Genomic DNA, 22,690 nt, shown 5'->3' with positions numbered 1-22,690 from the left:
GTGCTACTTTCATACACCATCCCAGCCTGGCCCTCTCTATAGTGTTGTTTTGGGCTTTTTTCTCTCTATCAGTGTCCCTGCAATGCTCCCTCTGCAAGCTTTTCCCTCCCTCCTTCCTATCTGAAATACTATGCACCCCTATGGGGATCTGCTCCTTCCCCTTCTGCCCCATTCCTGGTCCTCCTTCCCCAAGACTTACCCTGTGTCCTGAGACATCAACTGACCCACTTGTCCCAACCATTCACTAACTCAAATCCCTTCCCTAATCAGCCTCCGAACACAGCTAAACAGTGTTGCTGAGCACCACACTAAGTTCAGTTTTGCCACCAGCAACTTTCTACAACCACTTCCTGGGCAACATCTTTCCTCTGATGGACTCCTGTCAACATCTCCTTCCTCACCATGTACAACTGCTTTGAATGTGACTGAATAAGGACATGAAGTAGTTTTGCATTGGGTACAATGTGTGACTAAGAATCAGTAAGACCCTTTTTCTCATCTGAGGTATATGGTTTTAGAACAATTTTGAAGATGAGAATAATGAAGGACATAAAAAACTGGAAAGTATGATGAACTGCAATATGTTCAAGATAATGGCAGAGGATGTATTTAATGTCTAGACTCTGCTACTCTTAATTCATAAGAAACTGAAAGATCAGTGCCAGCATAAAGTGCAAGTTCAGTAATCAAAAACTTGCTAAAAATGGCAATCATCAGCTGGAAACAAGAAAGAATAAAGACCATATGCATATCACTCTAGACTATGAGCTGCTGTTATGAAGCCTGTTATGGGTGTCTCAGGCAAAGGCTATCTGAGGAAGAGAAAAACATACTATGAATTATGAACTTTCAATAAACTGGAGATGCACAACCTTTTCCTCCAAAAGAGAGAGTGAAAAGAACAGCACGACACTTAAAAAGACTGAAGAAAGGTGACCACCAAAAAATTTTAAGCTACATTTTCAACTACTCAATACCTTCAGCTTACATACTGTAGCATACAGTTGAGAGCTTTCACTTTTCAGGGGTGCACACCCAGTGAATACCATATTGTCAAGAAAATGCAGTTTAATTACCAACATTTATGTTTCAAATTAGCAAGGCCACAGTTCTTCAGTGTATGGATTGGAAGAAACAACCCCTCATTTTGCGCAGTAAGATTTCTACAGTTCATAGAAAGCAGATGTGAAGCCTGTCACATTTAACAGGTAACAGTGTGTGTTCCCGGCAGCATAAAGGTTAACACTAAAACAATGAGTTTATGTATTACTGTTCTTTTGCATAGGACTAAAGTTATATTTTTTATATTGAGCAGCGAAGCTACAGTACAGTGTTAGAAAAGTTGGTGCCAGTAGAGGGAGGTAGTTGCACTCCAGGACAAGCATCTTCACATTCCCCACTGCACACACAGTAGGAAGCAAACGAGTTTGTTTTTGTGGAAGTGAACTCACCCCTCAGCCATTGTGTAAATGTGGCTTTAAATCAAGCTGTAATTAGATTTTGCTGTATTTAACAAAACCCCTCTTGTTGCTCTTCTTTTGCAGCTCTAGACAGGAAATAAATGTATTTGTCAAAGAAGAAAAGCAAAAAAAGTTTATGCCTCTTGCTGGAGCATGTCCTGGCACACATGCAAAAGTAAGTACAAAACACAAAACAATAAGCTTATGGGACATTTAATCTTCACAGTACATAGGAACACAAAGATGCCTCAGCTGGTTCACTGTTAAATGTCACATTACTTTTATCAATATTCGCTTCACCACATTAACCTTGTTAAAAGATCCTAACAATCCAACACTTGGATTCTAGCCTTCTTCATAAATTTAATTTACTTGGAAAGACAAATGGAAATCTTCTGCTGAAGAATCAGAAAAACTAAGCCTGCCACGTATTCTTTTTAGGAAGGCCTTTTCATTCTCTCTTTAGTTTAACTATTATAGTCATAGCATTCCCACGTTTAACCAAATAGTTTTATTCCTCCTCGCAGTCTTTGTACAGACTGGTGCCCCTAAAATAAAATTCTGTTTTCTTCAAATCTACTTTAGTATAATAGGTGTTGTACCAGATTGCTGAAGTTATTTATGGACTAAACCGCACATTTCCACTGCATTTTACATTGCCATACTAGGAGCTGCAGAGTAACTGAAGCTGAATCTACTCAAGAGTAATACACAGTTTGAGTTGTAGTTTGACACCAAAGCTTACAAAGAGCTTTATGGTGGTGGCAACAATCGTGGATACAATGGTAAATTGGTGCAAGGAAGTCAAGAGGACATGCCCAAGGCCACACAGCAAGTTAGTTGATGATCTACAAGCAAAAAGCTTCTGCTCTTAATCTAGATGTTCTTTCCAGTGAGTCAAAACATACTGATAACTATCTGGTCTTATAAAAGTTTCAGATTCTTTAGAAGAAAGAACAAGAGTCTAATTGCTAATTACTTACTTACACCTATGCAGCCATCACTTAAGTTATTGCAGAAGAAGTTATGCATTTTAAGAGTCTCAAAAGCTTCTTTTCAAAACAAACATTTCGAGAACATACCCTCTAATATCCTAATCTCTACATATCTTCTATTACACTTTAAGCAAGGGTGGTTTAGATGACTGAAAAGAATCTCATTCTGAAGTCAGTTTGTAGTTTCTCTCTAAATGGAAATGATTATTGTATGGTGTAGGCCCAGCAGATCCTCCTACACGTGTACCTTTATTTTCATTACTCTTCCTGAAGAAAGGATAATGAAATGTGGTTCAGTAGTGATCCAAATTAACAATTCAGGAATTCTTAGGTATGCAGAGTTTCTGCTTCTGAAACTGTAAATCACCTGAGCAAAAGCTCATGAGGTAGTCAGCACCCAAATTCTTACTGCATCTCTACTGATAAAACAAAAACAAACAAACAAATTAAACATCCTGCATAGGAGAAATCTGAATTTGACATAACGAAAGATATTTTAGGCACATTTATTTTTCCTCACCTTCTTTGAGTCAGGCACAAAAAGTTTATTTTTGTTTTTCTAGAAGTCTGGAAACTCGCACAGTATAGTGCCACTATCCATAACTGTGGGAAACATTTAGAATATTAATTCAGCAATTCAGAAAAAAAAAACCAAAAAAAACAGTGGAAGAAATCCTATAAACATGTAGCCAGTGGTATGGTGCTATAACTAGGAAAGGGAAGTTTCCACACTAACTTCTAAAGTGGAAGCATACAATAGGATTAGCCTTATCTTATTAAAGTTTCTTAACCACAAAACTGCATTCTCCTGACAAAGTTCTGTTTCAAGCAGGACTCAAACTCTGAGTAAGTCATTCTTAAAGTAAAGTAACAGCTATGTTTGGCAGAGAGGGACCCACGAGGACAACACAAACAGCCAAAACAGTTTATTCAGGTTTGACTCAAGTGGAAAAACTGAATATCAGGCTTGACAAAAGCAAGACACAAGATACTCAAAGAAACTTCTAGACTACCATTTTTAGGTCATGCCCTGTACTTCTTCCTGCTTTTCAATTCAAACAGAGAAAGGTCACAACATAAAGTGGCTGCGACTGTGACATATTAATTCAGATTACTCTCCACATAATAATGAATGCTTTTCTTCTCACTTATACACTGTTTAGCTAGTCTGAGAATGTTATTTGTATTTATTTATTTATGAGAAGCTTCTTTTAATCCCTTTCAAAGTACCAGGATCCTAATCATAGCTATCTCATGCTCCATGAACTTTAGTGCAGACACTATAAGCATTTCTTTTCTTCTTTAGAACTTCATTACAGTGTTTACATGGGAACACAGCACTAAGTACTGCAACCACGCAAAGCAAACACAGAAAAGTAAATAGCTTTGAATTAAATGTAGCTTTAAAAGTCTTTATGACAGCCTGAACTGCCAGTGCTAGTGTAGGGGAAAAGGCTAAAGGAAAACTATTGAAAGACTTTTCATGATAACACAGATTCTGGATGAATCAAACTGAAATCCTGTGGGCTAAATATTGCCAAAATGCTGCACAACCTTTTTGTTGAAATTTCAGTTCCACAGAGATACTCTGAGTAGAAATGGCTGAATATTTGAAAAAAATCTTTGGGGGAGGGGGAGAAGGGAGGAAGGGATTTGCCTCTCTTCTACAGATTTTGTGTTGCTCTTTACAACATCCTTCCTTTGAAAGAGTATTGAGGGACAAGCACCTCCAGTAGTTTGATATTCTGCAACACAAGACAAAATTGTAAAATAGCAGCCAAGGAGAAATGCTAATGAAGAGGGACTCTGTTTTCATGAAACTTTTCAGAAGGTTTAAGCTGGTTAAGATTTCTTGGCAATATCTAATATCCAAAATCTCCATTATGTCTAAGTTAGCAGCTACTAGATATAAGCTGTTCTTCTGTTTATAGCAAAATTAATCAGTCACTGTATGCTCTCTACTCTCAAAAAAGCTTTTGTACCAGAATGTACATTCAATAAATCTTAAAAATTCTGTATTTATACTGTGAGTAAAACTCTTCAGTAGTTTGAAAATTTCCAAGTTTTTTTAAAGGCTGTTGGAAACCATGCTGAAATTCAGGCCCATAAATCTTGTTTTCACCCTTTTCCTCCAGATGAGCAAAATCATTAATATTTGTAATTCAGATTCACATACTTCTCTAGCAAACCTCACATGGTAGCCTTTTCAAAGAAAAAAATGCAGCTATTGGCAAAATTGAGCTCCATCTTAACTATATTTATTATCACTTTCTCCATTTTTCTCTCTCAAAAAAAGTTCAAAAAACTGCCAACTTCAGACAACCCGAATTCCTCCTTTCCTCTTTGCTAACCCCTGGCATCCTAAGCCACCTCTGCAAAAAGAACATCAATTCCTCTTTATCATTTTCTCAAGCCATTGATTTACCTTGACATTGTTAAGTATACAGAAGAGAAAAATTATTAAAGACTAAAGAAACCCAGATAAAGTTACTGGAGAAATACAACTAGAAATTCTCTTTTTAAAAAAAAAAAAAAATTGCTTTTGGCAAGCTAGCAGGGAAGTATGAAGTTGAAATTTTCCTTTTAGTAGAAGTGAGCACAACCAGCATACAGACCACCACTGAGGGACTTCCAAAGGAAATACAGCATGCACCTGCAGAAAAAAGCTGCATCAGGGACCTCATCCTAAAGGCTATTTTAAAGAAGAATTTATTCCAGAAGTAAAGCACTAAGATTAAAATCAAATTAAGGAGGAAAATAAGGAGAGAAACACCAACAGTCTCATAATAGAGTTTAAATAAAGTCAAAGCTATTCGTGGTGGATGAGGGGAACAGAAAAGGGAACGAAGGCACGAAATTTACTGCATTATCAAAACCTGTACTGTTCATTTCACTTCTTAAAAAAAGTCTATTTTAAGAACTTCTTTGGACTAAGCCAAAACAACACTATTACATTTTACTTCCTCTAGAAGCTGAAAAATATTTAATGTTCAGAGCTTCTTCTGTACAAAGTAGAAAATTATTATGCTAGCCCTTAACACTCCTGTCGAATGAAAGCCTCTTGATTGGTTTGACCCTTTTTCTTTTGTTTTTAAGGAAAAGATGACTCCACTGAAAGGCACTGAAAGGCAGTTTTTGCTGCTATCACTATGACAGAGCTAAGTATTTTATTTCAGAAAATGCAGAAACTACTAAATAATTTCGATTAAAAAAAATAATTTGCAGACTGAACTTGCTGTTTTGAAATTTCAATCCAGTATTAGTGACAATAAAATCCAAGAAGATAACATCTCAGAGATACAGCGATGCCCGAATAAATCAAAATCATCAGTTTTGGTTTGCGGTACAGAAGTTTACATTCGAATGCAGCTGGATTGCAGTCAACTTGCCAGCTCCCCTAGCAGCTCCTTCAAGCTGTATTGATTTCTATGGAAGAAAAGGCACTGTAAATCTACTTGGGCAGCATTGCGTCATTCTTTTGGTTGGCTTGAAGAAGTAAATGAAACGTTTTCCATTAGTATGGTAAAGAAGCTATACAATTTTGTTTTCATTTCAAATAGAGTCTCAAGTTACGGAACACTTTAGCTAACTCTGCGGCAAGGACTGCATGGTTCATGTTTGTAAAGCCAGCAATTCATGCTCATGTGAAACCAGATGTGTACACTGCACAGTCCCCAGGGCTGTGGAGGGTTTTTTTAAACGTGTTGCTGTCGATTAAAAAAGACCCCTCTTTGCATGGAATACACTGAAGCAGAAACAACATACTTTTACAGAGACAAGGGGCGAGGGGGAGAGCAAAAGGAGAAGAAAAATTTAAGGGAATAAAAACCACACAGAGAGAGCAGCATATAAGCAATGCTTTAGTACAACAAAGAGCAGCACAGTTCTGAGAAGCAATAAGCATAACATTACTTGAGGTAACAAGAACTCCTTGATCAATTATTCATACAATTTACATCAACAGTTAAAGCTGCATCAATGAAAAAGAAAAAAGAAACTAGGGCAAATATATAAAGTCTTCATAGCTATGAAGTGCCCTTGATTTTCACCAGAACATTTGGTTGTCTCATATCATGTGTTTCTGGTTAGCAACACACCCCTCCAACAAAGGGAAACAAGAGACAGAACAGCACATAACAAACTGCCTCGCTGGAAGCAGCGATAGCGTTCAAGGCTGCATTTCAATTCTGGATACTCTGCATCACTCTAAACTGACAGTACCCTACACTCTTTTACAAAAACCCTTACCACCACCCCCACTTAGATATATCCATGCACCTCACAGGATTATGCAGATAACCTTCTATGAAGTCTTTACTTTTTCAGTGTACAAAATTGGACTTTAAAGTAACGTTAAGAAAAAATTAGTTTTGTAATGCATGGTTGTCTCAACTTGTACTGTTACATGTATTCCCCAAAGCAAATGTAACAAAGGGAAATACTCAGGACAGAAATATTTATGGATTTTTTTTTCTCCTCCGGTTTGAAATCACTGTATAGTCATAATCAATTTTTATGCTCTGCCAAGGTTTCAATAGATTATCCTCAGTTGTTCAAGATCTTGCAGGTAGACTGGAGAAACACAGTTGAAACTCAATTCAAAGAAGTGAAACCTAGAGAAAGGGAATGGTGTAAGAAAGAAACGAGTGGGCCAAATAGTGTTTGGTGGTGTTACTCCCAGGTGAATACAGCAGATAAGGGAAGGTTATGGGGTGAAACTCTGTGCTAATGGGAAAACTCATGCCAATTTTGATTCTACTCTATGGATGGCAGGACAATGAACTTTGGTCTAGTCAGGACCTCTAATTCTAGCCTCAATTAGAAAGATCAATAAAGGATTTAGAAGGAAAAAACCCCAAACTTTTCAGATGAATCAAGGATTATTCATTTAAGAAACAGCAACAGCTACTTATAGAAGAATGCAGAAGTTGGCTAACCTTTAGAAGGACCTACATTTAATATTGACGAAATCTCTAGAAAATGTTTCCACTTTTTTCAGCCAACTCAATACACAAAATTCAATTAATCTTGTCACTATGAAGGAAAGATTATGCATATATTATCACTAAAATGAAAATCCTGGATGTGTAACAAAACCATAGCACAGTCCAATCTCCCAAACTGCCTGGGTCTGTAGCACTGACAGGTAAATAAAGTTCTTGGGGTCACATTTTTTTTCATCCATCCCCATTTCTCTTTTACAATCATCAGTCAGGTAACGGATGACCATACTAAGAAATAATTATAGTGCTGGTAAACAGAAATTTATCGTATGCAAACCTGTTCTCCTCCCATTAATGAAGACATTGATTCTCTGTCCCTGGAAGTTTTTAAAAAGAGACTGAATGTGGCACTCAGTGTCATGGTCTAGGAATCACAGTGGTAGTGGATCAACAGGTGATGATCTCAGAGGTCCTTTCCAACCTGGCTGATTCTGTGACATCAGAAAGAGCTTCCATATTTTTGTGGCAAACTCTAAGTGTGCCAATTAAAATGAGATATATTTCTAAAACCAGAACGTGCTGTCAAGCTCAAAAATGGAAATGCAGTTATATCTATTAATATTAAGAGGAATCACTTCTGTCTCTAACTTACAATGCCCTACATTGTTTTCCCCCTCTCCCCCAGCATTTGCTATGACAACATTTGTAGCAGGTAGCAAGCAGCAATACACGCAAAAGGAGAAAGCTCAGAGATGTATTTGTGCATTTAGTAAGAAAATAAATTCTTACTTTGAAAATGGTATCAAATACTTTAATTCACTTGAAAAATGAATCTATTTACCTTGATGTAAGATTTCCGAGTTCCTGCTAAGGCTGACTGGCCTGTTAGGAGGTCTTCACCTTTAGCAGAGGTCTACAGGTAGAAGCAGGTCTCTTCACCCTGGAACTTCTAGAGGCTCCTTGCAGTGGTGCCTGGAGACACAGCAAGAGGGAAAGCATTTAGCTTTATCATCATGTGTCAAAGTCAGCTTTAGAATGAGCTTCCTTGCAGGATGTATGTGTTCTAGTAGAGATTGAAAGGCTACAAAAAGGTGGTTAGTGATACAGAATGAGTACTCATCAGAGTACTCATAGATGTAGATGTTCTCCAGCATTTATACTGCTAGCCCTAACAGCAAAATCTCCAAGTTCTGAAATTTACCAGGTGACCTACAGGTATCAATTCTGAGTTTCTCTCATGTCATCATTTTCCCCATATTGAAACTGCTCGGACACACTGCTGGAATGCTTCAGAGAAAAGCGCAGAAGTGGTGAGACATCATCTTCTCAAAGGAGTCACTGAGTGCTGCACCACTGCAAGGCAAGAAATTCAACCTACAAACCATCCTACTTTCCTGTGTATGAAGTGGGGAGACACTGGCACAAGTTGCCCAGGGACACTGTGAATGCCCCCTCCCTGGAAGTGTTCAAGACCAGACTGGAGAGGATGCTGAGCAACCTAATCCAACCTGAGAGGTGTCCCTGCTCATGCAGGGGGTTGGAACTAGATGATATTTAAGGTCCCTTCCAATGCAAACCATTCTATGATTCTGACTTCCACCCATCTGACAAAGCAGCCCTTGTTAAATACACATGCAAGAACACTATTTTGTGCTTAGAAAAGTTTTAAAATATTAATGTTTCAACTCCACCATCAAAAGGGAAAGATAACAACAAGATTGCCTTCATGAAATGATTTAAGATTCACTACCACTTCTTACATGAAAAACAGCCATAGAGATCTTAGTAGGTTACAAGATGTGACCTAAATCCCTGTTTAGGTTTATGTTTCTTTTTTTCTCAACACTCCACCTGAGGTAAGATCAAGTCTAATCATAATACTCTAAAATGAAAAGTAGTTGGATTTCTGGAGTATGGTATTATTTGACAGTATGTGCTCAAGTACCCTTACTGGCACAAACAGATGGCACAGCAGCTTCTTTTAAGCAAACATTTCTGAGCAGTTTGAAATCATTTTAATTTTCTAATCAGTTATTCACTCAAGAAGCAGAACTGCAATCAGGTTAGATACCGTGTGATGAAACATGGGGTTCCTTTAGCAAAAATCTGAAAATTATTTTCAGAAACTGTTTAACCACAAATTCAAGAAAATAGTTGTCTGATACACCAAGCAGGCAGCAGTATTTGTAAGGTATCAATTACTTTGGGTTTCCAAACTCCCAGTTTTTGGGGAATCTGCATGATTTGGAGTATTGACATTAGTATACCTTACATGAGGGTTCATTTGTGCTGGGTAGGTGGATGGAGGTTTATCCTGGAGACTGGCTGCCTTTGAAACAGTGGTACAACAGAAACAAGCAACAATGGAGGGGTTTCAGGACAGATGGGCCCCTTCATGTAAATTAGAAAAAGCAACAAGAAGAAAAGAATTCACAGATTCAAAATGATGTGGCATTACATCTATTTACTATGGGAATGTTGTAGCATCAATCTGATATTTGGTAAAAAACTAAAAAAAGTAAACAACATTTTAAAAACATGAGGTAAAAAAGGGATTTTTCCAACCTTTCCTTTTTTAGAACAACAGAACTCAGCAACATATTAACTAAAACCACTCTTGTATTATTAGAAGTTATTTGAATTTTTCAAATTGCTGTATTTTAAGCAGTAACTCTGACATTTATTTCAGTCTCAAAACCAAAGCAACTTTGCAAGCAAAAGAATGGCAACTCACAGTTTAAGCTCCCTGTAAATTCATATTGAACAAGTCAAAGGAAGATAACACCATTAACTGCAGCTACTAAATCTGTTCCAGCCATGTTTCTTGGCCAGCAGCTTGAGCAAGTTCAAATACAAGCATTTTATCTCCATGTTAAGAGACAATTTTTAGAGCTATCAACTGGTAAGAACAGAAGACACCTCCCCAAAGTCCCTAGAAGACTAGGATAGCTGTATTGCTTAAAAACAAACTTGTGATAAAATACTCTGGGGGAAAAAAGTTTGTGCCTTTTTGTGCAGGAAAATACTCAGTTTCACTAGTTTCTCCCTTTCTGCCCTGTTGAAATTGGAGTTTCTAGCTTGCTCTTTCTCCACTAAGCTGCTGGTTTAGAGTCTGCAAAGAATACAGGTTCTAGCTCCCAAATTTACATCTGGTGCTGATAATATTATCAGTCTCCTACAGGAAATACATTTCACCAAATTGAATATATTCATGCCTAAAGAAGAAACTATGTTGTATGCATGTGCACAAATACATGTATTAAAGTAGCTGCACAGTTACTGGTCAGTTCCTCTGAAGCACTCAAAATCACACTTTAAAAATATTTCTATGAAACTCTTATATTTATAGACTACATCCTGAGTTTTGGCCTTTATCCAAAAAGCTGGAGCCTTTTATGACACATGTTGTTTCCTGCTTTGCTGTCCAGTATCAACAAGTCTTTGGGCTTTCTTTGTAAAAAAGGCTCTTCATCCTCACTTGCTATGTTCTTCCTCTCTTTCATTATCTTGCTAAGTATAAAATCAAAGTTTTAGTACTTACAAAAACATACATCTTAAGGAAGAGAAGCCAAACCTAATTCCAAAGTATCTGCGAGTGAATGAATGGCCTTCTTATTCTAACAGTCCCAAAGGCACTGATTTAAACCTTCAAATCTCACGAGTCTACCCTGAGGTTTCTATAATCCAAACTGAAGTCTTTAAAAATGTAGGATTTCTTGACAAAGAAATAAGCTGATACGAAAACTCAGCAGCAGACGACTTAAGTATTTGATAACTTGATGCTTTGATAAGGCATTACCTTAATTGCTGTCACCAGGGAGAAGCTAGAGCCAGGAAACTGAAACTAAGCAGCTGGAAGAATCTAAATACTCAAATAAATAAGACATACTTTCTGTGCCAAAAGAGATATGAATACTTTCTGAAGCCAAACAGAGCAGAGATCCTGAAAGAGAATCAAGTTGTTGAACAAAGCAGAGGTATAGGAGACCACAGCTGTACACAAGCAGAATTACAGAAATATTTATCAGAGGATATTGTGCCAAAAAAATTTAAAATAAATAAAATTATTTAATGTAGACCCTAAATTTTCACATGCAGGATATGCTGAGTCACTACTCTCACATGTCTATAGCTTTCAGGTAAAAAGCTCCCATCAAACATAAATTAAAAGGTGGCCATTTAATGAACCTGATTTTCAGAAATATTAGGAAGGGTCCATATCCACTAATTCTGACATTTTCTACTGCACATGACAGACATGTTTCCATAAGAACAACAATAAACCTAGGCTGTACTCAGCTCACTTGCTCAGCATTAAATCACTGAGAAGATGGAGGAATAAAATTAAAGAAATCTAGAACAATCAGAAGCAAGGCATCTCACATTTAATGTTTACATGTTACTTCACACAGTGTTATGGTGAGTACTAATTATTACCTTTGATGGCAAATAAATGCTAAAGTATCTTCAACATTGGAGACTTTACTTCTGAGTTGGAAATCTTAACTTTCATACATTCTGACTACTTATATACAGCTGTTAAAAAATCCTCACCTGGACTTCGATCAAGAAAAATAAATTTAATTGCAAAGTAAGATATCTATAAAGAAATTAAGACCCTTATTCACCAAAAAGTTTGATGAAAATACTCTTTTTTTGGAAAATAAGCAGCAACACCAACTGGACAACTGGAAGATACCGAAGTCTGTAAAAGTCTCAAGGCTTCACTACCACTATTCTCACAGCTGTAATCATCTCACTGTAAGAATTTGGATCATTACAGCTACTATAGGGAAAGTTAGAGTACATTTACAGAAGCAGAAGGGCAGAAGGTACATTCATCTTCTAGCTTTTAATTATACCAACAAAAAGCTCTGATCATAAGCAAACTACCAAGTCTAGAACAATTTGTGTTGGTTTGGGGGTTTGGTTTTTTGGGTTTTTTTGGGGGGGGAGTGGGCATTTGGTTGGGGGGTTAGTTTTGGTGGTAGTGTGTACAAATGCATGCTTGAAAAACATACACTGAGAGATAAAAAACAGGCCTCATCAGTTTTCTGTCCACATTCTCAGGTACTCTCTTTTTGCAGTCTGTAAGACACAATTTCATTCAAGGTTTGTACCAGTTTCAGATTAAGCATTCAAGGTCTATGGAAATACAAGGCATCAGGTAAAGCCAGGTTGTCTTTTATATACACTGTTGCACTATTTATTAGGAAAACATTCTTTAATGCAATCCTATGATTACTTACAAAATCAGAGCTTCTGTCCTTCCAACTTTCCTCACTGCACTTTCTATAAAGGTAAATGATAAAACATGCATTTTTTTCCTAGGAACTAATTAATAGATGTATAGCACTTTCCTGGAATGGATCACATAGTCAAAGAAAGTATTAAAAAACCCAACATCATAGGTTCCTGGCCAGCATGCTATCTGGTTCTGCAGGATGGGTTTTCTTTTTCTGGAGTTAAAAAAAAGAATGAAAATAAGAACAATAAAGTTGTATCACACTGCCTTATTACTGTAAAAATTGCAGAGAACTATAAAATAAGAAATGGAAGTTAAAATAGGGCAAAAGAAGACGCCTTTCTAAGAATTTCTGGTGACTTCTCCAGCAGCTATAGAGAGTCAATTAAGCTCCTAAAAAGGGCACTTTAAGTAATTAAGAACCAGTCAGGAATATCAGTATTACGTATGCCAAGGAGATTTGATGACTTGGAGGTCTTGACAACAGTTTAAGACTTGGACACAGACCTGGAGATTTCCAATAATAATAAGACTTTAAAAAAAAAAAACAAAAACCCAGTATACACTGTATCTTTATAGATGATCCCTGGAACATGTCAAAATACACTATTTTAAGCAGTAATGGCCAAAATACAAAGATTTCTGAATGACAGCTTGAGTTAAAACCTGAAGCAAACCAAATTCTGAAAACTCCTTGCTTTGAATTCGCCATTTGGCTTTATTCATTTTTCATTGTCCCCACAAAAGCAGAATAACTTTATAGTTCATCAGATGCAAGCTAGGTAATTGGCTTGATTTTAGGACAGGCATTAGAAGCAACCATATGCTATCACCATCTTTGCCTGCTATCTGGGAAAAGTCTTAAGACAAGACATTCATGAAAGTATACATGAGAATATTTATATGCAGCTGAAGAGGGAATCACATATGTCATGCTATGCTGTTGGCATTGTCATAGCAAACCTTCCAAAAATCAGCAGCACTTAATGGGTAAAGTTGGAACCCTATAAAGCATAAGAAAAGCACGGAACTAAAAGCAACAACTATACATTAAATGGATTTTTAGCTTTTCTGGCTTTTAATAGTGACATCATCACTGTTTTAAGGAAATTCCTCTGGAATGCACAGACACTTTAAAAAGTCTTTGCAACATTAAAATTAGACAAATGCTACTTAATGCTTTCAACAGATGTGGCCTCATGATTGTTTTTGTTGAAAATCCAGCCACAGTTGGAGAAGCAGGATTTTTACACAAATTATACACAAATATGCCCTAGCCTCTAACCTTGTTCTTATCTTGCCTTATCTGCATAAGACAAGCTGTTCAAGAGACATAAGACCCTAAGTTTTCTATCCTGGTACCTAACTACCACCCGAGATGTCTTAGTTCTCCCCTGGGTATGACCAAAAGACAATGACCCACATTCAAGACAATACAATTGACACCTAATTCCATTAAATGATCAGATCAAGACAGCTCACTGGCTTTCAGGACACAGGTGATGAGGTAAAACTTGCCCAACCAATTTTGCAAAGAACAACACCAGGGAACAGCAACAGTGATTCTCCAAAGTACTTGAATGATTAGAGGCAGTATGGCACTTTCATCAGATTTATGGGAAGATCAGGAAGTATGAAAGTGTCAGATGGTCACTGAATATCAAGACAGATACACATCTTGGAGGAGTTTCAGGTCACCTTTTTTTGCTCACTGGCCAAAACAACGATTAATTTACAATATAAGCTTGGGAACTAGAATTAGTACAGACTATTAATAACAAGACATTTGCAAACACAGAATAAAGAAGAAAAAAAAAATAACAAGGAAAAAAAATCCCCACTCAGTTATGCACTTGAAAAGAAATAAGTGACAAGAGGAATCAGCTGAGGGAAATGCTCATCCACTTATCATTTCATTAGGTATGACTGAAACACAGATGGATATTACAGCCCATAATGACAAATTTTCCTCCTGCCTGAAAGACTCTCCAGTCCACACTTGTATGTTCAAGTTTCCGGGTAAAGAATTTTCATCAGCAGGCTATTAAAACCTCAAAGTAGCAAGAATTTAATCTATATTCACTTGAATACAGCCACTTGCTCAGCCTGCATCACAAAGTGTGCAATTCTTTCTTTACTTCTCAATATAATCAGGAAGACTAACTTGTCTCTCTCTTATTCATCTGTAATTGTTTCTCTTTTGATATTTTACTGGAAGAAAGAGTACAGACCTTAAACCAGTCAACAGATGAAATGTTAGTAGTAAGAGACATGAAATAGATCTATTGCCCATGATAGGAAATACCAATTCTAGAGCTGGCCCTCAAAATATCCCATTTTGCTGGGAGTAAGAAGATATACAAAGCTTTGACCTGGTGTCAGACCACAGGGTCAAACAAACAAAGAGAACATAAAGAAGGAAACAATCTTTATATACAGATGCAACTCTAGCTTAGAAGTATACTATTTGAGGAAATTCTTTACATAAGTTAAAAAAACATGTCAGATTCTATGTTCACTTATTTTTCTTTGTTTAAAGCTGGTTAGCAACATCTGGTTATATTGGTTAAAAGTTTTTAAAGAAAATACAAGTTATTACTACCCTGAATTTTAGTGCAGTGCTACAGCACTTCCATACCCCAGAGGAAGCAAATCCAGGCAACTGCTCAGCTCCACGTGGTGGGAAGCTGGCAAACCCAGGCAAGGGGCAGGCAGCCAAACCAACTACTAAGGCTAAGAGCAGTATAAATCAACAGTTTGAATCAGGTTTTACACTTCCTTTCTGAGGACTTAAGCCATTTACTGCTTCTTTTATAAACATTTATCAACTTGGTATCAGGTTGCTATGATTAGAGATGAAAGCAGCAACAGTGGTAGAATACCACCATCAGTTTGACCTTGATTTCAGCCACATTTTTTTGTCAAATCAGGAGTGAAGCTTCAAAAACTATATTCTCCTGCTGTTTTGATAACTCATACACCTAAACTTTTAAAGTTTTTTTTATTCTTTTTAAATAAAAATATTTACCATTACTTTCCTTTGCAGTCACACGGTATCACCAGATGCAGAATAAAAAGCCACAGATGGCTGATAGGGCTTTTCCACTGGCTGCCATGTGCAGTCTTTCTTTCATAATTCTTATCCTTATTTAACAGCACTGAGGTAAAAGAAGATCACAAAATATTTAAAAAAACTTTCAAAGTAGGAACAGAATTCATATTGTAAATAGTTATTCCACAGCAGCCAGGAGAAAGGAAAGGAATGGACATATGGGAGGTTGTAACTTGACAGTTGCCTTTCAGTCTATAAAGCAAAGTCTCCTTGCTAGCCTGAAGCCAAAGGGCAAATGAGTGCTTATCCTACTCTGTCACTCATTCTGCAACTACCCAGCCATTCTTTATTAAATAACAGGGATAGACCACTAACACTTGCACTAATTAATTCTTGGAATTTCAAACAACCTGACAGCAAATCATAGAATCATAGAATTAGCCGGGTTGGAAGGGACCTCAGAGATCATCTAGTCCAACCCTTGACCCACCGGAGCAGTTGCTAGACCATGGCACTGAGTGCCACATCCAGTCTTTTTTTAAGTGTCTCCAGGGACGGAGAATCTACCACCTCACCGGGCAGTCCATTCCATAGCCTAATCACCCTCTCCGTGAAGAAATTCTAATATCTAACCTAAACCTCCCCTGGCACAACTTAAGACTGTGTCCTCTTGTCTTGTTGAAGGTCGTCTGTGAAAAGAGTCCAGTTCCCACCTCGCTACAGCCTCCTTTCAGGTAGTTGTAGGCAGCAATGAGGTCTCCCCTGAGCCTCCTCTTCTTCAGGCTGAACAGCCCCAGCTCTCTCAGCCTCTCCTCATAGGGCCTGTGCTCGAGTCCCTTCACCAGCCTGGTTGCCCTCCTTTGGACCTGTTCCAGGACCTCTACATCCTTCTTAAACTGAGGAGCCCAGAACTGGACACAGTACTCAAAAAATAATAATGCTGGTCATCTGGGTTATAAAGAGGCCTCCATGCAGCATTTCTGTATATCAAAATATGTATTTTTCACTGGAGGCACTCTGACATCCCTAATGATGCACGTTTCTATGATTCCAACAGGCTGATAAAATTTCAATGTGGCATTCTCCCTCATAAAAGTTGGTAACATTTCATCTATTGGATGTGCTTCTGTCGCCTTCAAAAATTCTGTGCAAGTTATCTATAAAGACAGGCACTCAAACTAGTATAAAACCCCAAACACTAAGTTTGAACATTCTGAATTGTATGCTCAAATACATGGGGAATCTAAGGTACTGGTGTAACATAGAAAACAAAGTATCAAAAGCATTAAGCACAAAAACCCCAAACTTTAAAAGTATGTCTAACAACTAAAGAGATTTATCTTGATCTTTATTGCAGTGCTATCATATATATTAGTACATTTTCATGCTGTATCAACAATGCATTTAAGTTTCCAGTTATTATGTTTGTGTGCTAGGTAAAATAGGGAATTTTCAGCAGCATGTCTCCTCAGATCCTGCTAAAGGATTTCATATGATGCAGTTCAAGCAGAATGTTTTCCTTGCTTGCCACAAAATAGGGAACTATTATTTTATTACACTTTAAACAGTAGTATACCAAAATTCACCATTTGGTCACTACCTATAAAAGTTACAACGAAGTATATGGGATGTGGACAGAATTTTATAGATGTACTTCAAATACATTTGCCATTTTTCTCTGTTTAATGATCTTGACAATCTTTGCTCATTTTATATGCAAATATCCTAACTACACAACTATTTAATCTAGCAAATTTCAAGTGATTTTCAACATGTGAAGAATTGTTGAGAACAAACTTTCTTTGTATTGACACTAGTTTAGCATTTACACTGCACAGCAATTTATTCAAGATGTAATAATTCAGTCCTGCGTGGGTGTCAACTGACTTGCTTCAAAGTCTGCTTCACATCTACAGTAGATTTTCAAGAAGATGCAATTATCTTAGTCACACAGGGAGACTACAGTATCCAAGAGCTCTGCACATCTCACTTTGGAAAGCTGGGACTTAAAACTCTGCACACCGGAAGAATTTCCCTGAAAGCCATACATTTTTCCCATCTTTTGTCAGCACAAAAATGAGTTTTGTGAGGTAGATGACAATCATTGGTGGGTCTTGTAGTAGCAGATGGCCAGGCTTTCTGACCTCTCCCACATCCACAAGACCGTGGGAAGGAGCAGAAGAAAAGCAAAGTGTGAAGCAAGGTGTCCTGAACGCAGTTCAGGAGCCGTAAGTTTACAAACAGCATATTTTAGAGAAGCCTCTTATCTTGGTTTACAGAGCTTGCAAATTGAAGAAAAAAAATCATTTGCATTCCCCGTGTAAGTTGTTCCATGATTAATTATCCTAATTTAACTACCTTTGCTTTTGGTTCTAGAGTGACACAGAAGTTTAAGGGAAAATTAGAGGTTTCATAACAACTATTTTACCTCAGCTTGCCTATGCCTGTAATACAGCAGATTACTGCAGCTGAAAGATCCAAGAATTTCCCTATTTTTTCAGTTTACCTATTTAACACCATGCCAAGGTGCTGAGGAGCTAAATACACAGGACAGTGACTGCTGAGGGAGAGGAGCAGGAAACCCAAGCAAGGCCAAGAAAGACTTTTCATGCTTTAGCATCTCCCAGTGATTCCAAACAAGAATTTGCTACCTTTTGGATTCACTTATTTCACCACCAGGGATATTTTTATGGAAGAAAAACAAAAATAATTTGGTCCTGTAGCCCGAGTTTGTACTAGCAACATCACAAAACCCGTTTTGGGTGGAATGTGATAACCTGCTGGCAGAAGGCCACATGTGGGAACATATGGTTGGGGTGAAGCACTGATGGTCCCTGGCCCTAAGGGTGGCCTCACTCCAAAAAACACATTGTGTCCCTATGAGCTTTTCTGGTGGCAATCAAAACCACGTGGGGGAAGGTGAGCATTAGGATGTCCTGACGGGAAGGGGAACACCCCACTGATGTTCCAGCATGGCAGGTTCCTCACCAGGCAGGATAGCCATGCATAATACTTTTTTGTTGACTAAAGCCTTAAGTTCTTAGTAAGAATGAAATCTCTTGACCTAGATTTTCTCCAGCTTTACAAAAAAATAAAAAAACCAAACCCATAGAAACACACACAACACAGCCTTCCTCTACAAACACACCAAGAGACTACACTCATCGTACACAAGAGCACTTCAAAACATATTTCACAATGAAAACAAAAAAGGCTTTTTGTGCTCCTCCCTTACCCAGCTTTGTGTAAAAACATGAATACAGATGATGTTTGATTAAAACAGAAACCTGAACCCCAAGTTGAATGTATTTACTTTTCAAAAGCATTTTACAATTTGATTTTCTTCTTGCCTGCTGTGATAATTGATGAAAACTACACAGGGATTAAAATGAGCACAGGTGTGGGTCTACGTAGTTCAAAGAGATTTGATCCCAAATGGAAACAAAAAGAGCAAAACAAAAAGCTTGGGTATTTTTAGGAATGGATTTAACATAGTCTAAACAAATAAGTCTAGATTAAAAGTAGGATTTTACAGCCCAGATTTTGTGTTACTGAAATTTAAAGCTTGTATTTCATAATGTATTAGAAACTTTTGTATGCAATACCTAATTTAAGCTGTTATTAACAGCCCTCCATATCATAAGAGTTAGAATGGATTCAGAGAAAACAAAAGGCACTAAAAGTAGTAAAGAGTAGTAAAATGCAAACAGGCATGTGTAACAACAGACATCTGGCATTAAACCAACATTATTTTTATATTTGTAAGAGGTACAAGGAAAGACTATGAGCTGAGAATGTTCTACTGCCAATATACAAATCTGCAGAAAACCCACACTTATTTTCTTTGCCAAAGTTATACTGCTACAGCTGGATCACAATTTCCTTGCACTCATGAGGTCAGGAGCTGTTTGAAAAGAAACACATGATACAGCTAATCTTTGTGCCAGCTAATCATACCTAATGCAAAAAATGCTAATTTCCACATTTTTCCATCCCAGCCTCCTTCAGCAAAGCTAACTAGCATGTCACTAATCCCAAATTTGTTGCACTACTTTGTTAAACAGATTTAAAAGACAAATACACACAAATCACACAGGATAAAGAATTTATTCTCTGTTCAAGGCTTATTGCTGAGCTTCTGAGAATCAAAAAACAGCACTTAATTGTATAGAAAACAAATTAATTTGCCTTAAAGGCATGCCAACTGGAGACCCAACACTTATGAAGAAGTTTTTATTCAACAGCTATTTTCTAGCTTAAACTAACTACTGTTTCTACAGTAATATATAATCAAACTTTTACAAACAGAATCCAGTAAACTTTTAGGCCTCTGAATAATAACACTAGGTGATTACATACAGATGGGATGAGAGAAGGAAGAATTCCCCTCTCCTCCCCCATACAGGGGTATGGCCCACAGCTCCCCCAATGTGGGACACAAGTATTAATTAGCACTACCACTACTAATTGGCTTAATTACCACTTATGCATATTTTTTTGAGTACTGAGAATGACAGGACACCTGGAATTTTCCAGGCCAACCTGTAACTACATTTACCTCTGCATATTTTCACGTATGTTTCACCACGGATTTACATTTTTGTAGCATCCACTACAGAGGGTGAAACCTCTGAAATTTTGCTTTTAGGCTTCCTAGATTTTCACACCAACCCTTAGGTGTCTCACCAGTGCACCAGGCACCAGACTTTCAGAAGACCAGTATAGAAAGTGAAATTATTAAAACTTGGCAAAATATAACTGCAGGACAAACACATATTTCTAGTACATTTTTCTTTAAAACAAAAAGCTGTAATTTGCCATGACTGCACAATTCAAAAACATATTGTTTAAATTTGTCAGAACATCAAGAGCCTAACTTTTCTATTGCTTAAAGCAGTTATATATTGTTTTAGCTAATGACAGTATTCAGATAGCTCTTTAAATACAAAAAATTTAAGAATAAACAAAAGGAACTGTATAAGGAGAAAATGGTGTTTTACCAGTTTCTTAATTAAACATATTGGTGAAAAATTAACTAACAATGTTTTGCCCTGACACATATTAATTTTAGATGAAGTTCAGTTAATGCACAATGACATTTAAAACTGCAGCAATCATAAAAAGTACAAAAAACAAGACCACTAAAGAAATACTAAAATGATTTTTCATATTTCATGCAATTCTAAAGGTGAGTTCAAACCCCTACAGGAGCAAAAACTGTAGACTTTTATTACCAGATATCATTCTGTAGAGTTAAAAAGTAAGAAAAATTATACTAAGGTATTCATTGAAAAAAACCTACAATTTCAGATCCTAGATAATTCTGATACTTTGAAATCACCTAAATCTGAAATTCCTATAATTTAGTTTTAATTCACAGATAACCATTTCCTTTTACTGCAAGCATTTGCATAGGACATGGCTAACTACAACCCTGTCAAAACTCCAAGGGGAAAAAAGAACATAAATCTCAAAGATCACCAATGCAACAAAAATCATAATATCATAAGTAGTGATTTATTTTTATTTTTTGAGACCAAGTACAAATAAAAAAAAACCCTGCTCTTTAAGACATAGGCAAATAAACTGGAATAAGACTGTAAAGTGAATCTGCACAGGAAACCCAGGATTAAGGCTGAAACTCTATTCTAATCCTTCTGTCCACAGAGGCAGCAGTCACCAGGCAGCATATAGACCACAAGGGCACACACCTGCAGCACACAGGCAGGATTTAAAATACATCAAAAAAGATTAAGCTTTGTCTGAGAAAAAGTTTCTTTTTGGCTTAGTAAATCCAGTATCTGCCTTCCTTACAAAAACAAAACAAACACCAAAAAACAAACCAAACAAAACCACCACCAAAACAACCACACACATAAGCTTGTCAGTGATTCTGCCAAAATGATGGTATCTGGATGCCACATATACACTTAACCCATCATTTCCAGAAAAATCCTTGACAATGAGAAAAAAAACGTCAAGAACAAAGGAAAAAAACTTGCAAATATACTAAACAATTCAAGCTGAAACAGTCATAACACACCACTGCCCTGTGAACTTTGCATTACCTTTCTGTAAATTCCTGGATTAACTGATGGAGTCTCAGCACTTAGTAAATGTCTCCATAAACCGTGGGAGGGAAGAGCAAGCCTTCAACCACAATGGAATCCCCCTAACAATGATACAATCTGAAAAAAACAGTATAATTTATCTGCTCCGGCAGAATGACTGGTAAAAGAACAAGGTTTATCTTTAAATTACATCTTTTTGTCTCACACGATCTTTTCTGATACTTTTATATTATAACATGAAGCAAAGCTGCATTAGGTACTGCAGCAGGAGAATTCCAGCTGGGCTTGGGACCTCAGGAATTATTGGTCACTAAATTGGAGCTCTTCTGGTGCACCTGGGAATGAAATGAACCACAGACATTCCCAAGTCCATGGACTTTTTTTTTCCCCCCATGGAAAGATTGGTCCACTATTAAAAATGGCATGGTGAGGGGTTTTTAAATCCTGTGATTATGGGTTTGGCACAGAATGCAATAAAAAGAAGAACCACAGAGAACAATATATTTTCCAGTGCAGCAGCTTTAAGAAGCCTCCATTTTCCACTGAGACTAAAGCTACTGTTTTCAGTCCTAAGCCATTTTGTCAAAAAAGTTTAGATTACAAAGCAGCAAGAGACATTCTGCTAACTTTTAGTGCTGCTTCTCTTGAAGTGGAGTAGAATTCAATTTGGTGAGATTCATCCAAAACCTGGGTTCAATTCCTACCCCATTTGTAGCCAACACTGACAATAAAATCATGATTTAACATGGGGGAGTTGAAAAATTTGCAGACTATATTCTGGCCCTTCCCCCTCAAGTATACATATGCAAGCTGGCTGCAAACAGGACTGTTTTAATACCACTTGATATTTTACCATCAGGTATTTTTCTTGTCTGAAGAGTCGGCTACACTCCACCAGCAGATATCACAGAGCCAGGGAATTAC

The 22,690-nt window shown here is 37.2% G+C and overlaps 1 protein-coding gene across 3 annotated transcripts in view; it reads right to left on the bottom strand.

Annotated features, from left to right (window-relative positions):
- Window positions 1–22,690, bottom strand: part of FAM110B (family with sequence similarity 110 member B) — a 109,780-nt gene that overhangs the window by 71,887 nt on the left and 15,203 nt on the right. Inside the window, exon 2 of one of the 3 annotated variants that reach the window (XM_030446374.1) lies at window positions 8,240–8,370. The exons of the other annotated variants lie outside the window; for them this stretch is intronic. The gene's annotated coding sequence lies outside the window, so the exon portion shown is untranslated. The remainder of the gene's footprint in view (window positions 1–8,239; window positions 8,371–22,690) is intronic. 3 annotated transcript variants of the gene reach the window in all.

The sequence above is a fragment of the Calypte anna genome, chromosome 2, assembly GCF_003957555.1.
Source record: "Calypte anna isolate BGI_N300 chromosome 2, bCalAnn1_v1.p, whole genome shotgun sequence".
NCBI lineage: Eukaryota > Metazoa > Chordata > Aves > Apodiformes > Trochilidae > Calypte > Calypte anna.
Note: the sequence above shows the minus strand (reverse complement) of the source record. Positions and strands in the feature narration are given on the sequence as shown.